Source organism: Mercenaria mercenaria, chromosome 17 (genome assembly GCF_021730395.1).
Source record: "Mercenaria mercenaria strain notata chromosome 17, MADL_Memer_1, whole genome shotgun sequence".
NCBI lineage: Eukaryota > Metazoa > Mollusca > Bivalvia > Venerida > Veneridae > Mercenaria > Mercenaria mercenaria.
In genome coordinates this window covers 17232869-17238950 of record NC_069377.1, presented here as the reverse complement: position 1 = coordinate 17238950, position 6082 = coordinate 17232869, and positions in this window count along the sequence as shown.

Here is a 6082-nt window from a genome sequence, read left to right as displayed (position 1 = left end):
TGTCTATGACTTTTAATCTACAACGGATCCATACACGCATATTTTTTAATAAAACAAAAGGTTGTCATGGATAACATACAGAGAAACAAGCAGTCCATAAAAAAGGAAATGGCGCAACGCCGCTCGTAATGTCTTAGGCAGGCCCAGTCAGCTACGTAATGTCTTAGGTTGGCCCGGTCAGCTACATAATCTCTTAGGAAGGCCCGGTCAGCTACATAATCTCTTAGGCAGGCCCGGTCAGCTACATAATGTCTTAGGCAGGCCCGGTCAGCTACGTATTTGTCTTAGGCAGGCCCGGTCAGCTACATAATGTCTTAGGCAGGCCCGGTCAGCTACATAATGTCTTAGGCAGGCCCGGACAGCTACGTATTTGTCTTAGGCAGGCCCGGTCAGCTACGTAATGTCTTAGGCAGGCCCGGTCAGCTACATAATGTCTTAGGCAGGCCCGGTCAGCTACATAATGTCTTAGGCAGGCCCGGTCAGCTACATAATGTCTTAGGCAGGCCCGGACAGCTACGTATTTGTCTTAGGCAGGCCCGGTCAGCTACGTAATGTCTTAGGCAGGCCCGGTCAGCTACATAATGTCTTAGGCAGGCCCGGTCAGCTACATAATGTCTTAGGCAGGCCCGGTCAGCTACATAATGTCTTAGGCAGGCCCGGTCAGCTACGTAATGTCTTAGGCAGGCCCGGTCAGCTACATAATGTCTTAGTTTGGTCACCTACTATTGTATAATATTGTAAGATCAGGAAGTGTTTTTGCATTTTGGAGCGCGATGTTTATATAAATACGATGGTCTCATAAAAACTTCACTAACATTTTCCTTTTTACATATCTGACGATTTAACACGTCCAGGTCGCAGGTCGCACCCAGATACATAGCGTCAACAGTCCGCTTCTTCCAGCAACTAAGAAAAATAAATTCAACAAAAGGCTATAAAGGAAGTAACACAGCCCCCTTAACATTCTCTAACCTTTCTTCGCCTTTTTGAAACTAGAGGATCTACGCTCACTCGCAAGTTGAACTATAGTTTAACTATTACTACATATAGTTTATGTTAACATAAAATTAGCTTTTTCTATGTGTTTTATCAGTATACACTTAATGACATATAAAGCTAAAACAGTACATGTTTTAAACAAATGTGTGCTACAATTAAAAAACTGGAAGGTCTTTTAACAATATACTGTTATTGCATGGCATTGCTGTATAAACACTAAATTTATAAACCTAGTAAAATTAAATCTGGAGGATTTGAAATAAATATCTAAAGATAAGATATTTTAGTGAAAGAATGGCATTTGTTTAAAAAAAAACAACAACGGTTAAACAATAGTTACAATAACAGGTGATCAAACTAGGTCAATCACGGTCACTGTTACATGTTTAGTAAAGTTAGCATGCAGTCCTTCCATTGTAATATTTTCATTACAACAAATCAGACATTTCTGAAAAAAGTACTCTCCAGTATATGAAGAATAGAACGTTAACAAAATCTTGTTTGTGTCACCACTGAAGATTCTTCTTGTTCAATAATTTGTAAATACAAGGTGGTGGTGGTGGTGTGTGTGTGTGGGAGGGGGGGGGGGAGGGGGAGGGGGGGCGTGAAGGTGGCGGGAATCGTACTGAAACAACAAAGATGGCGGCACTGTACGAAAAGGGGAGTTTTTCCTAAATATTTTGTTTTTGTTTTAAAAAAAAGCCGAAGAAAAGCACCTGCATGGCGACAAACTATCTGGAATATATCAGTCTTTATAAATATGCAAAAGCTTAACGGTAGCTTTCCCGCAATGTTGGTCATGGGATTCGTAGGAAAATGCAACTTAACTCGTAGGATCATGGAGGTAATATAGAGTATATAAAAAACGTGCATCTTTACAGGCACTGACCTCCGGATCGTGCACAACTGCTTCAAACCTGTGAAATGAATTAAATAATCAAATAAATAAAAAGATAAATAAATACACGAAGAAGGGAACTGGTAACTGAATAACTACTTAAATAAATAAATTTTAATATAGTTATATGAACGACTTATATAAGCGTGTAATCCAAGACCAATAACGTAAAATATGCAGTCTAAAAACATGGTCAGTATTTAAAATGCTCACAATTGCTCACGTTTTTAATACCCATTAAATAAAAATTTGATACCTTGACTTTAATCTAACATTCTAAATGTTTTAGGAAATTTTAGGAAATTTAAAAGAATTTAGTTTAAAATGACTACATAGAAAACTGTAAGTACTTACTTCACTGAGTCTAAGCTATCTGAAGAATTATAATATCAAAGAAATGAATGCTTTAAGTAGTAGTACATTTGTTCTACCGATGAATCCCCTGCAGTGCGCATTGTTTGTATTAATTAGTTTCAATATATGACACGTGCGCATATGTCACCCACAACTTCGACTTTGTTGAAATTTTGATGCATCTGCTGATTTACGATAAAACCGCGGTGCCACACAGTGTGTTCAAAGGATTATGCTAATTACATGTGAAATAGTCATAATTAGGTGTCTGTGGTGATATCTCTCGTAGGATTCTGAAAGGCGCTCAGCAAGGAACAACATGTGGTATAATAAATAATTATCACCAATTATCTCGTCCGCACTCCATCTCTATATTACCTCCATGGTAGGATGCAACTTAAATCGTAGGATACTAGTAGTGTAAAGAAGGATGACCTGGCATCTGTCGTCCGACTAAAACATCTCTGAAACTACTGGTCAGAATTACACCACAATTGGTCTATAGCATCCTGGCAAGATCCCCTCTCAAATGTGTTCAAATGAGGGCACTTGACTCCTTTTAAGGGCTGCTGGACCTAAAAATAAAAATACAATTAAACAACTTCTTCTCATGAACCGCATGATGCATCTGCATCAAACTTGGTCTTTAGCATCAGTCTCCTGTCAAAAATTTGTTTAAATGGGAGCACTTGGTCCCTTAGGGGCCGCCAGAGCAAAAAGTAGAGATACCTTTAAACACTTCTGTTCATGAACGGCTTGATGGATCTTCATCAAATTTGGTTTGTATTATCAGAGTAAGGTCCTCTCTCAAATTTGTTCAAGAGCAAAAAGTAAAAATGCTTTTAAACAGCTAGATGGATCTTCACCAAACTTGGTTTGAATCATCACTGTAAGGTCCTTTCTCAAATGTATTTAATTAGGGACACTTGGTCTCTTTTAGGGGCTGCTAAAGCTAAAAATAAAAATATATTTAAACAACATTTTCTCATGAACAGCTTGGTGGATCTTCATCAAACTTGCGCTGTAGCATAATTATAAGATCCTCTCTCAAACTGAAACTGAATAATTTGATTAAACGCCTCTTTTTATACAATGATATATTCAATGGCGTTGTACATAATAATAATAATAATTATAATAATAACAATAATAATGACAATAATAATAATAACAGCATTATTGTAACAGTCATGACCACACCCCTCCCCTTGAGGTCATTTTACCCCTATTGCGAATACCAGTGCTTAAAGCATCACAAGGTACGCCCAGACGAGCTGCATATAGAGGTTCAAATCCCCCGGTTAATGGTGCCATCATATACTATTTAAAAAGAAATACTACACACTACCCTACCCATACAGCCTTACCAACACGTGCGTTTAATTAAACAAACCTTGGAAATATAAATGTTGAAATATAAAACATTTTATAAAAATTTAAGAACTATCACCTGCTTTTTCGCATAATAAACAGTTATCAAAGCCGCGAAATCTCTGAAATACAGTGTCTTAAGATTTTTCAAGTGATTGACTTTTGTGTAGTCTTAACGGCAGTTCATTCCAAAGTTTTGGACCAGTAGTACAGAAACTTCAATCATTAAATGTTTTGCACTTGTTGTATGAAAAAAACATAACGACATTCAGAATTTTCAGACGATCTCAAACCTTGTCTACTAGGAATATACTCAATTTTTAGGGGCAACTATAGCTAAAAATAGAAAAACCTTGAAACAACGTCTTGCGAACCACTTGTCGGGGCTTCATCAGACTTGGTTTGTAGCATCAATGTAAGGTCCTCTCTCAGTTTTGTTCAAATGGGGGTACTTGGCCCTTTTAAAGGACCGCTAGAGCTAAAAATAGAAAAACCTTTAAATGAGTTCTTAGACTAAACAAAATCATTTTAAGGTCCTCACTCAAATTTGTTAAAATGAGGGCACTTGTCCTGTTTTATGTTTTTGGATGCTAAGGCCATATGTTACTATTCATGATCCGGTTATTAAAGGTCCAATATTCAAAATCAAGATCTGGCCTTCTTGTTACAGTACTTTTCTCAAAATGTTCACAAATATATGCACATGGGTTTCTTTTTAAATATACGCCAAAAGCTAATTCTAAGTGTTCCTTCTCAAGAGAAGGAACAATAAATGATACGCTGTTGGTAACACCATAACTAGTATCAGAAAAAGAAAAACTTGAATACCCGGTAATCTTACTGCTGTTTCGTACACTAATGATTATTCAGTCAGATACCACCTCAAATGAGAAATTGTGACCGGGCCCCTACAATTATGTGTTTATACCGCACTGTCCCTTGCCTATTTTTGAGGGGCACTGATTCTTACCTGAAATTAAGAAGCTAATTAATGACCGGGTAGGTAGCTTTGGGCGTATATTTAAAACAGAAACATATTGTTTATGATAAAATAAAATCTGTAAAAAGATTCTTTGGAAGCAAAGAATGCAACCAAGAAGAATAATAGCTGACTCGGTTTGATTGATCTGTTCATGAGAGGTAATGAAATGTGCAACACCTCTCACGTCCCCTAGCACCGGCTTAAGCGGAACTCTATTACACATATGTTGAATGGACTCCATGATCCCAAAGGTACAGAAAATATAACAACACGGAATCCAAGTACGGGGAGACTTTTTACAGCCGCCACACAGCACTTAAAGATTGCTGTTGTGCTAGTTAATAAAATCTGTAAAAAGATCCTTTGGAAGCAAAGAATGCAACCAAGAGGAATACAGTGTTGAGTGATGTTTTTGTTTTTTGGTCAAAATGTACAGAATTGGAATCAGAGGGAAAATATGGAATCGGCTATCAAATGTTTTAACTGGTCGGAAAGCAAGATGCAGTGTAGGAGATGAAATGGGAAAATTAATTAATGTCTTCTCATCAAATATGGGATTACCACAAGGATCTGTTTTGTCTTCTTGACTGTTTAATATCTACCTGACAGACATATTCAAACAGGTAAAAAGCAACAAAGTAAAATTTGCGGACGAGGGTACCATCTGGAAAACTGGAAATGATGTACACCAGTTAGAAACATCATTAAATACTAATTTAGAGGCAGTACATGCATGGACCCAGAAATGGAGAATGAAGCTCAATACAGAGAAAAATAGACCAAATAAGATTACACTGAACAAGAAAAAAACACTACTGAAAACAGATAAACTAAAAATGTTAGGAGTTATATTAGACTAGGAACTTTCTTTCAAAGATCACATTAAATATGTTGAGAGGAAAGTTTTTTTGTTTGTTTTGGGTTAAACGCTGTTTTTCAACAGTATTTCAGACACAGTGTCTTTTATCAAATCGTCACGGAGAACATCCGCCCCGCCCGGGGATCGAACGCACAATCACTCGATCCGTAGATCTGCGCTCTCCCTATTGAACGAAGCTGAGAGGAAAGGGTTAAAACACTGCCTATATGGATAACAGTAGCAAAAAGAGGGAAAATCATTAATATTCGTGGGGGACTAATTTTCGTGGATTTCGTGGTTGAGTCAATCCACGAAATTTAATCCCAACGAACAAGTAAAATTCCCCTTAATTTTATGTTCAAAAGTTGAAATCCACGAATTCATATCCCCACGAAATTGCCGTTTTGACCAAAACCACGAAATTTCATACCCACGAAATTAAATGATTTTACAGTAAGTGTAAAAACATGGTAAACCTCTACATTTGCTTCTTGCTACCCCATATGCAGCACCAGTTTGGCAAATTGCCAACTGTCAACCCCTTGAAAAAAAAAACAGAGGAAAGGATTAGTTGTCTGCCTGGGACTATCTACTACTTCCAATAAAGATGCTGCTGAAG